Source organism: Camellia sinensis, chromosome 4 (genome assembly GCF_055761805.1).
Source record: "Camellia sinensis isolate YWXY chromosome 4, ASM5576180v1, whole genome shotgun sequence".
NCBI lineage: Eukaryota > Viridiplantae > Streptophyta > Magnoliopsida > Ericales > Theaceae > Camellia > Camellia sinensis.
In genome coordinates, this window is record NC_138964.1 from 123,529,593 (window position 1) to 123,541,595 (window position 12,003).

A 12,003-nucleotide genomic window follows, 5' to 3' on the forward strand; every position below is an offset into this window, starting at 1 on the left:
GATTTTTTATTAAAATTTGTATATGGGTATGGAAGTTATACAAATTTACATGTGTCGGTTTCACACCTATGTGAAAGATTTGATAGAAAATTTGATATATTATTTGAGATTTCTAACAATACTCTATAAAATCAGGTGGTGAAATAAATATTTTGACCCTTCACTATTTAATTATATATTATATTTAGTAAAATTTAATAAAATTTAAATATCTTAATTTAAAAATAAAATTATTTTATTTAATTTTTATTGATGTTTTATTTATTTAACTTTTAAAAATAATTTTTTATTTATGTTTTATTTTAAAATTTTGTTTATATTTTATTTAATATTATTATTTAAATTTTAATAGATGTTTTATTTAATTTCATTATTTAATTATTATTATTTTTTAAAATAAATTTATTTAAAATTTTAATTAAAAATTAACATATATTTTTAATTAAAAATTAACATATATTTTTATTGATATTTTATTTATTTACTTTATTTAATTTTTAAAAAATAAATTTATTTAATTGTGTAAAAACTAAAATAAAATAAATTTTTATTTAATCTAGCTAAAAATAATTAAAATATTAAAGATATATTTAATATTGCTATTACTTAGTAAATAATTAAAAAGGGTAAAATAGTCATTTGAGTATTTATTTTTCTCTATAATATCTCAAACAAACATATGATTCATATCATATCCAACCAAATAGTTATTTCCTGACATCTAATCTCAGGACTAAACAAACATGGGATACATATCCTATCCAACCAAATAGTCCTCTGATGGATTCTAATCCCTATTTATCCAGTCCATCCAAACAAATACACCCGTAGTGTATAATTTGGGAAAAGTCCACAATGTGCACTTTTTAAAGGGATATGATATGTACTTACCGTTCATATTTTGTCACATTATAAAAAATATCTACTAAGGCCATCTCTAATGGTTTATCAAAAATTTCATCAAATATGAGTAAAAATATGACCAATTCCTCTATCTAATATCAACCACTCCAATGGTAAACTACTGTAGCTTTCATCAAAACGCAGGATGTTTGGGAAACGATCGACCTGTCAAATGACAAGAACAAAATGAATTTTTTTTTCCCCTCCTCCATTTCTGTTTCCCTCATTTCCTTTGCCATTTCTTTTTGCCTCCATTAATTATTTCCTTCAAAAAATAGATATAAACAGATTAACTCATGTACTATATAAACCAAACAAACAACGTTGTATCTGGAACCAACTATAATTGAAAAACATAACATAATGACTAGCTCAATTTCTTATTTGTTCACTTCATTTTCATCTTCTTCTTCTTTCTCATCCTTTGATGATGAATCTGATGATGAAAAAATTGTGAAGCTTCTGAATGTTTATAAGATAAATAATGCTAGTATGATACTATAGCGATCCTAATTTTCTTAAGTCATTATTTATTATTATTACGATTATTATTATCTTATTTTATTTTTGACTTTATTAATTGCGTGGTCACATGAGAATTTAATGTGAAATTTAATTAATTTAATGTGATATTTAATTATATATAATTAATTTAAATATTTATATATATTGATATTTTATATATATATATATATATATATATTTAATCTTATATTTATGTTTATATATGTTGTAATTACGGTGTATTTAAATAATATAATTTGTCAATTAGGGTAGAAAGCATGGAGGCTCTGTGAGGAATCTCTCTCTCTCTCTCTCTCTCTCTCTCTCTCTCTCTCTCTCTCTCTCTCTCTCTCAGTAATCAAAGAAAAATAAAGGTTGTGTTTGGTAGAGTTTTTTAAATATGATTTGAGAATATGATTTGTATTTTGAGTTTGTGAGTTTTAAAATTGTGAGTTTTGGAATTATGATTTAAGTGTAGAAAATTTGTTTAGTGAATGAGTTTTGAAATGAATTTTGAAAAGAGTTTTTGAATTAAGTGATGTGACATAATTTTTTATACAAAAACTTACAACTCATAACTAAACACACAATTCAAAATTCTATTCAAAACTCATAAAAAAAATTTAAAAAAATTGAAAATATTTTTTATTTAAAATATAAAAATAAGAAGTGCAAAAAATAAATAAATAAATAAAATTCAAGAACACTGTTTTGGTCAACCGGCCAGACGTTCGGAGGGACATCCGGGAACACGAATTTTCAAACACGGGTGTGGAAATGTGTTTTGAAAACTGTAAATAAACGCCGCTCTCAAACTAAAAGGTAGAATCATGATTCAAAAACTATACCAAACACAGCCAAAAAGAGCGCGTTGTGTGTGTGGCGTGAAAACAGAGAGACGGCGGCAAGAGGAGAAAGAGGAGAGGGAAGAAAAAGAAAATGTTAGGGTTTTGTTTTGGTGGCTCCATTAATTCTTCAAATAATTCTTTGATCTTCAAAAAAATATTTTGAGTACGAAACCTTCTTCCCTTGATTTATATTTAATTCGTTGTTTTTGTTTATTTATTTTTATTAATTTGATGTTGAATTGATTTCATATTTGCATGTAGATGATTGATCGATTTTAATTATTTTGATTAGTTGTGTATGTAAGGTCTAGGGTTTTTAGATGATTGATTGATTTTAATTATTTTGATTAGTTGTTTATGCAAGGTGCAGGATTTTTATATGGATTTATTTTATGGTTGTAATCACACTCATGGATATATGAAATTAAAATAAACTTAGAACCCATAGATAAATTTCTTATACTCCACCATGACTCCATGGATTGTTGTTTTATTTGATTGTTGGTGAGAAAGAGTGTATAAAAAAAAAAGTGAGGATTATGAGATTTATTTGAATGCCTTAGGCTTGGCATTGTTATGTTTGTTCTCATAAGTGAGATGTTTTGTATATATATATATATATATATATATTGTTGTTTCGTTCTCATGAGTAGACAAATGTTTTGATTTATACGCGTACGTATATACAAACCGTCCGGGGAGTGTAGGTCAAACTCGGGACGATATCCCCATGCAAGTTTGGCTTCGAAGCGGTGTTAGGTATACAGGAGGCACATGAGATATATGTGTAGGCCGGAAGTGAAGGGCCGAAGTGGTGGAGTTAAGGTACAAAAAATTTAATTATGAGTTTGTTGGTATAGTGTGAATTGTATTAATTTATACATATTGAAAAATAGTAAACGACCTCGATAAATTATGAAATTTGAGCAGAGGCATGTATACGTGATTCTAGACAACTTTTGTGTTTTATCTTTTTATTAAAAAGATCAATTAGAGAACTTGTAATCAGATAATCTTGGTTACAATAGTTTTTATTCATTTTAGCAGGGCAGACTTTAGAGGCTGTTTTAACCCACGAAACGAGCTCATTTTTATTGGTTTTGTCTAAACTGAAGTAAAACATTATTCTGAACACTTTTTGTGTTTTGAAATTTTCCAAAAAAAATCATCTTACAGCAGTTTCTTTTCATTTTCAGTTCCAGATTTTTCGATCGAATTTCGGTTAGGATTTTCTATTAAGTTTTTCTCTTAACCTGTTTAGTGTCTACTAAATTCGTTAGCGTTACCCTTTAGAAAATTTGATTATGTACAACTTTTGTTCTTTGAGTTTTGGTCAATTCAAATTATTTAAATATGAAACGGTGCATTTTTATACTTCTTTAGCAAATTATTTATAATTAAATTATACTAACTTTATTTTTTTTGCAGGATGGTGGGTCTTACTAACTTTTTATGCAGAGCTGACCTACCATATTTTTATTTCTATTTTGTTTATTTCATACTCAATTTATATTTTGTTGTGTACGGGTAAGAAACTAAACGCCACTGTATCTCGAGAAACTATCCATTCATCTTGGTGCGGATGGAACTATTTGTCTTGTCCCATAACAAGAATTAAATGTGTTTTTGTCTGTGTCTGGTGGACACATGGGTGTTAAATCTTGTACTCATACCAGTATACCTGTATACTGACCCGTTTTGTCTCTTGGCAACTCGGGTGCGTTCTGTTTGAGCGTAACCGAGCTTCTTTTGCAAGATTAGTTGGGGCTACGGTGGTGACGTGGAATAACTATAGTTGTTGGACATATCGTTTGGACTTTTTTTGTTTTCTTGAGCTTAAGGTTGATATTAGTTTATGTATTTACTATTTATTTATTTTTTTGACCTTAGTATTTTGATAATTTGGCATGATTTTTAACTTTACATTATTTAAGTTATTTTGACTATTTATTGTTACTTTAATATTGGATGTATTGGTTAGTTATAAAATTATGGTGGATAGTTTGGTTGGCGTTTTATTAGTTTTTTTTTTTTATTTTTTTTTTATATATACCTTGTAAACTTTTGAGGATGGAAATTTACTTAAACCCTTTAGAGACGTGAACGTTTAGATTTTGTTTCACCCCTAAGATTTGGATGATGGAATATTGATTGGGGTTTATTCCTAATTTAATATTTAATTGTCAAAATTTTGGGGCATGACAGATACAGATTCTGAGAGCAAGTGATCGATCAAAGAAAAGAGGTGGTTCTGTTGTAGGACATAAATACATACATCGTGATAGAAGGAAAGGAAGGGTCATGATTGATTGTTTGCGGATTATTTTGCGACAAATCCAGTTTATTCACCTGCAACATTTCGAAGACGTTTTAGAATGTTTCGTCTGCTGTATCTGTGAATTTTGGATGCCATTGAAGCACATGATCCATATTTTGTTCAAAAAAAAGATACAGCTCATATCCTCGAATTGTCTCCACTTCAAAAGATGACTTCAGCAATTAGAATACTCTCATATGGAGTGGCAGCAGATGCAGTTGATGATTATGTGTGAATTGGGAAAGGCACGGCAATTGAAAGTTTGAAACACTTTTGCAATTCAATAATCAAAATCTTTGGATCCGAATATCTTAGATCTCCAACAACAATTGGTATTTCTAGATTACTTGTTATTCAGGAGGTTCGTAGGTTTCTGGGTATGTTGGAAAGTTTAGATTGCATGCATTGGGACTGGAAAAATTGTCCAATGGTATAGCAATGTCAATACGTAAGCCATCAGAAAAAGCCAACCATCATTCTTGAAGCAGTAGCTTCTTATGACTTGTGAATTTGGCATGCATTTTTTGGAATACCTGGATCACGCAATGACTTGAATGTCTTGGATCGATCACCATTATTTTCTAATCTTGCCCAAGATAAAGCTTTGTCTATCCATTACACTATTAATGGACACACTTATAATATAGGTTATTACCTTGCTGATGGTATATACCCTCAATGGACAACACTGGTTTAGACAATTTCTTCTCCCTAAGGAGCAAAGAAACAACATTTTGCAATAATGCAAGAGTCAGCAAGAAAGGATGTAGAGCGGTCATTCGAAGTGCTCTAATCTCGATTTGCAATTGTAGGTCCAATATATTTTTGGGATCCCAAAATACTTGGTAACATGACGAAGAGTTACTTTATATTGCACAATATGATTGTCGAAGATGAGAGAGATAAGCATCGTGACTTTGATTATAAAATTTCGTCAACCAACTCACCAGTACTAGCTTCGTGCAGCAGTAACAATGACTTTCAATCATTTATGTCTCGTCATTTACGTATTAGAGATAAGAATGCATATATAGAACATATGTGGTATCTTCATGGTGAAAACTAACTTCACCACGTGGACGAGAACATGAACTTTGGTTGACTTTTTTTTATTGGGAGGTGATTACACAAGGAAGGCTGTCACTGTTTGTTGTTGCTTTTAAACTTCATTTGCACACATCATTTTTTTGTTAGTCAAATGGTGTTAGTGTTTCTTGTTGGTGTACTTCAACCTGTACACATCCATTTTTGCTAGTATTATTGGTTCGTTAACTTTGTCAATATCAGAAATAGTGTTAATTTTGAATGTACTGATGTCATAATTAACTGATGTTCTAAAGTGTGCATGTGAAATGTACTGTTAATGAAGTGGTTTTTATGGACATATTTACTACATACACAAAAAAATAAAACTACAAATATAGCCATTAAGGAATTGAGGTAATTCAAGTAACAAAATATTTCAATGGATTGCTCATATTATTTTGGAATTATAAAACCAGTGTTGGGTATTTATGCCCTTAAAGCCATTCATTTACACATTTTTTGCATGATTGATTATTTTGACATATTGTGAATATGATGATTGTATTATTTCAATGCACAAGTATTAATTGTGTTGATGAGTCCGCAAGATTGAATTTTAGATGATCATAGTGTGAATTAAAAGGATGACTACTGATATGGATTTGGACTATTGATATGGATGCCTATAACATATAGCTTACTTTACTGAATAACTAGTTGGCTTGTTCTGTATCTACATTTAATAATGTCACGACCCAAACCCTCCCCTATAGGTTTAGCGTCGTAACTGGCCAGCAATGCTTGGATTAACAAAGGCCTCTTAACAGAATAACATATAATTAGGGGCTGCGGAAGCAAATATATAAAATATACATAGTCCATATAGTTGTGAGAACATACATGAGACAGATAATCTTAAAACTTTTATAAACATACGAGTGACATCAAAAAATACGGTATTTACACGTCACTCCATGTACATATAAACAGGAAACTTGTCCGTAAATCAAAAGAAATAAAGTCTTATACATTTATAAAAACACAGCCACTAGACTTGACTTAATCCGGAACCTCCTCGGGAGGCACAAAGTCTGGCTGACAAAACGGAATCTTAGGTCATCAACTCTGGGCCTGGTTACGTGCTTGATCGCCTAGATACATAATATAAATAGTGAACTGGAGCCCAATGAATAATAACAGAGTAACGAGTTTACTGAATGATGTCCATGCAGAAACATAGTCTAATGCATATTTAGATTTCAAATAAAAAACAGATTCTTATGCATGTTCATATTCGTAATGAAAGTTCGTACATTACACATTATAATGCGTGGCACATCCATTAGCGTTAACAAATCCAATGACCCACGAGGGGTTGGCCATAAAGGCATTTCGATGACCCATAAAGGGACAACCATAAGGCATTCCGATGTCTCACGTGCACAGAGGCATTTCTGATGACCCATAAAGGGACGGCCACAAAGACATTCCGATGACTTATGTGCACAGAGACGTTTTTGATGACCCATAAAGGAACAGCCATAAAGACATTCCGATGACCCATGATGACCCATAAAAAGACGGCCACAAAAGTATTCCAATGACTCATGTGTATAGAGACGTTTCTGATGACCCATAAAAGGACAGCCATAAAGGCATATCGATGACCCATAAAGGGACGCATATCATGTGATGCTAAGGATGCCACGAACACATTTCAAAGACTTGGACAATCATTCGTTCATATAAAACGTAGTATTTCAAAAAACTGACCATTCATATCATCTGAAAATAATTAAAGTCAAACATAACTTTACAAAGTTATTACTCACAAATAACAGATGGCTCCAAGTAGAAGAATAAAGTAGACAATTCAGATATCTTGTGGTAGGTGACCTACACAGGTACAAAACGAACACGTACTAAATTACACACTCGGAAACAGTAATTTAACTCTTTCTTATCTTGGTGTGTTTTTACTTCTTATCCTCATTATGGTGTCTTAATCTTGGCCTAGGAATGCCTAGGATGTAATGAGGATCCTAAAATGCACTCGAAAATACTTAACAAAAATTGCTGAAAATAAGGGTCTCGCTTGAGCGCAGCCTTCTTCGCTCGAGCAGACATGCAAAATGCAAGTGGTCGCTCGAGCACACATTCCTTTGCTCAAGCTGCCTGTAAACTTTGCAAAAGTGCTGGTTGCTTGATTTTTCCGCTCGACGCTCGCTCGAGCGTGAGACTCATGCCCTCGCTTTAGCGCAACTTTTGTCACTCGAGCGGTCTGCAAAACATGCAAACTTCTGGGAGCATGCATTTTACGCTCGAGCGGACTTTTGGTCGCTCGAGCGGAAGTGCAAAAATAAAGGTGGCCGCTTGAGCGCAGGATTTGTCCCTCAAGCGTGGAAGCAAAATTCTGAAATTTTTAGAATTGCTTCCAAGCTTCAAACTCGACCCCAAAGCTGTAAATTATGTTTTCTTTGGCCAAAAACTTAAGGAAATTCTTGTAAATTTGCAAAACATCATGAATTAAGAATCATTACTCAAAATCAAGGCCCAAAAGCAAGTAAATTCTTCAAATTCAAACTTAAATTATGAGTATACACACCATGCATGTGTTATCATGAACTCAAATATTCCCAAACATGTACAAATGAAGTGTTAAGGTGCAAAACCACAATGAGCTCCCATAACTTAACAAAAATAGGCTTTTGTATGTAAGAATTTATTGAAATCAAAACTCAAAATCCATGAATTATGCATGCATGTATATAATTAGCTCATTTCTTCCATGATTGACATAATTCTAACTTATTTTCTTCAATTTTATGTAAATATTCTTACATGACTCATGAATTCACTTCCTATGTACCTTATTTCCAAGATTTAAGGGAAATGTTCATACCTAAGGTGTGAATTTAAAGGGTTCAAGCTTGATTCTCCAAGAATTCTCCTAGTTGAGCTCAATCTCTTCTTCCCTCTCTCTCTCTCTACGTTTTGTTACCTCAAAGATAATAAAATGAGGGTGTAAGTCATGTTCCTTAATCATCTTAAGCCTTATATAGGCTTGCTTAATGGTGATTAATTAACCTTGGCTTAAGCTATTCATATTGGCATTAAATATTCTAATTTAATCGTTCCGAACCGAATTTTAATTAAACCTACCATTAAATTCTAAAAATTCTAATTATCACATAAATCAAGTCAATTTCTGAATCGGATGCTAATAAGGCCTTCAATTCACAATCCGTAACGAAAACATGAACATGTCTTTTTACGTTAAACAGATATAAACACAAATAAGGCAACACACACATGCAATTTAATTTGGAATTTCTCTTTTACTGATTAAGTTTATTTAACCACGAATTAACGAAAATCAAAGGTCGGGGTTGTTACAAATAAATTACAAATGACTCATGATTCTTATATATATCCACCATTCACGAAATCAATATCTTGGTCAGTGTAAGAAATTCTAAGAACATGTATCTTCCATGTCAGATTGCTTTTGGATGGTATTCCTCAACCATACAAATTTGAGTAGTTGGTGTTTTTTTTTTTTTATGTTTACTAATTCTTTGTATATTTTTATGGATGATTATGAACAACTTGTTTGCTATATTTATTTTGCATGCAATGAAGAAACTTACAGACTGTACCATCTTCATGAATGTCTCATTTACACACACAACCATCAAACTAATTCGTTAAACAAATTGAACAACCTCATTACTTCCCTCCACCACCTACCTCATTTAAAGCTATTGAAAATAGACTCTATATAGACATAGTGCCTTGCTTATATATGTCATAAAGAGGTGAAGGAAGTGTGCATCATTCAAAGAAACAAAAATCAAAATCAGCCATTTCCATTTTGTACCAAAACCAGTCAACTTGGAGGTCGACCGGCCGGTTGTTGACCCTTTTTTGTGAATTCCATTTTTCTGTTGCACTTTCTTTTCAGTTGCACTTTCTTTTCACACCATTAGGTCACCTCACACTAAAATTTACAACCTCTAAAATCCATCATTCACATTTAACACATTCCCAATCAAATTCAACATATATTCACAACATCATGCCTAGAACCAAAAGAGCAAAAACAGAACATGGTGAAACCCCCAACCCTCCACCATGCCAACAACAACGACAACAACGTCAAATGTCAACTTATCCAACTACTGATTTTCTCAATTACAATCATGAACAAGCCTTTTATAGTTTCTGCAACTGACTTATTGTCATCGGGAGAAGGCTAAATCTGTCTCCTCAATATGATCCTTTGTTGGTTAACAAACTTAAGACTATGGGGTGGATAAATTTAATCAATATACCACAAAAGGTATATCCTCGTCTTGTGTATTTATTTTATGTTCACTTGAAAACTACTGATGAAGAAGATGAGAATTTAGTATTATGTCTTATGTCAAAGGTAAGGTTATTGAGTTTGACATCGCCATTTTGGCACAAATTATTGAAGTTGAGCAAGGGGATATGCACATCTATTTTCACAGTGAGTCTGACCTACTTGATATTGTTGGCAACATAAGTGAAGTATATACTACTATTTGTGAAAGGAGATTTACCAACAATAATTTACAAGCAAGACATTTGAAACCCCACCATTGCATTCTCCATCGATTTATAATAGAAAATGTCACTCCCAAAAGAGGACATTTTGATGATGTTTCAATTTTTTATGCTTATTTGCTATATTGTTTGGAAACTGGACACAAATCAGATTTATGCTATATACTAATGAAAGAAATCATGGTTGCAAATCTTGGTCATATCACTGGCTGGTCACTAGTTTTTGGAGCTCTGCTGACTAAAATTTTCAAAGTTTTTAAGATTAGACTTGTAGGTGAAGCAGATACTAAAATCTCTTCAGCGATTTCGGAGTACACATTGACCCGAGCTGGTGGCACTGAAAATTTATTGCAAAGTCTGAATGCTGGAAATGCACCAACAAACAATGCTTCCAAAGACCCCCATGGCAATGCCATGCCAGCAGGCAAACAACCTCAATACTGGACTGATTTTTTGACTATGGAACAAGAACGACACAATCAGCGCGTTCAATGGGAACAACAAATGGCTAATCAGTTCAATGCATTAGGTAATCAGTTTGATGCATTTGCCACTGCTCAGAACTCATTAATTCAACAATTTGGTGAGTTTTGTGTGGACACTGAAAGACATCATGAAGTAACAAGCAATCGCATTGATCAAATTGAGTATCGAGTCAGTGACATCTACCATCACTACTTCCCTCCACCACCACCTAGCAATGACCTTTGACGTGTTTGGATGACAGATTCGATGTATCTCAAATTTATGTGGTTTTTGGTTGTTTTGAAGATGTACTACTACATTTTGTTTTTTCATTTTTGTGTTTGTTGTACTACTTTTTTTTCTTTTTGTTATTTATTTATTTATTTTTTATGGATGTATTAGTAATATCTCTGTTTATATTTTTGTTAGTTTGTACTAGTAGTACGTTGTTTTTTTTTTTTTTGTGGATGAAGAACTCGTATGTGGTTTGATATTTTATTGATGGATATAGTTAAAACCAATACAGCTAGTGTTGGAATACAAAATAAAGATAGGTTGATGAGTATTAGTTAACCAAACATAAAACCAATACTAATTTGATAGATACAAGTAATAAAACCAATACACTTGGTGATCATAAAAGATCATTCACATGTTATTTCTCAAATTTTTAACCTACCATCAACATATATGTTATAAAAATAGATTTAACTATAAAATATAAAAAGCAGAAGAAGAAGAAGAAGAAGAAGAAGAAGAAGAAGAAAAAGAAGCATATTCAACTATTGAGTTAAAATAGATTTGATGTCTTTAGGTGTCACCATTACTGAATTGAAAAGTACAAGTACGATAACATCTTCAAATGAAATGGAAAACATAGATGAGAAGTAAAAATTTAGAGACAAGTAGAGAAAATAGGGGGGGGAGGCCCATAAAGAAAGTTCCACAAATTAATCCTTAAAATGCAATACAGAAATACACTGCAAATCATTCAATTGAAATCATGGTCTTCATCAAACAGTCAAGGAAATCTATTTGTTGATCGAAATAAGATTTGTCGTTGAAGCTCTTTATAATAGGCCCTTTGCATAGGATTTAAATTGGCCATGTCCATTGACATTATTTTATGATCCTCATTTCGTTGTTCTCTTTCATTCATCATAGATAATATTTTTAGTTGTTCTTCTCTATAATCGGCCCTTCTTCGACGTTCTGCAGCCTTCTGTTCACGTTTTATTGCCTTTTGTTCATCTCGCTCAATAGTTCTAGCAAACATAGTTGACAACACTTCAACAATTTTAGATTGGTTGGCAGCCATTTCATCAAATCTAACATTGTGAATTGTTTGAT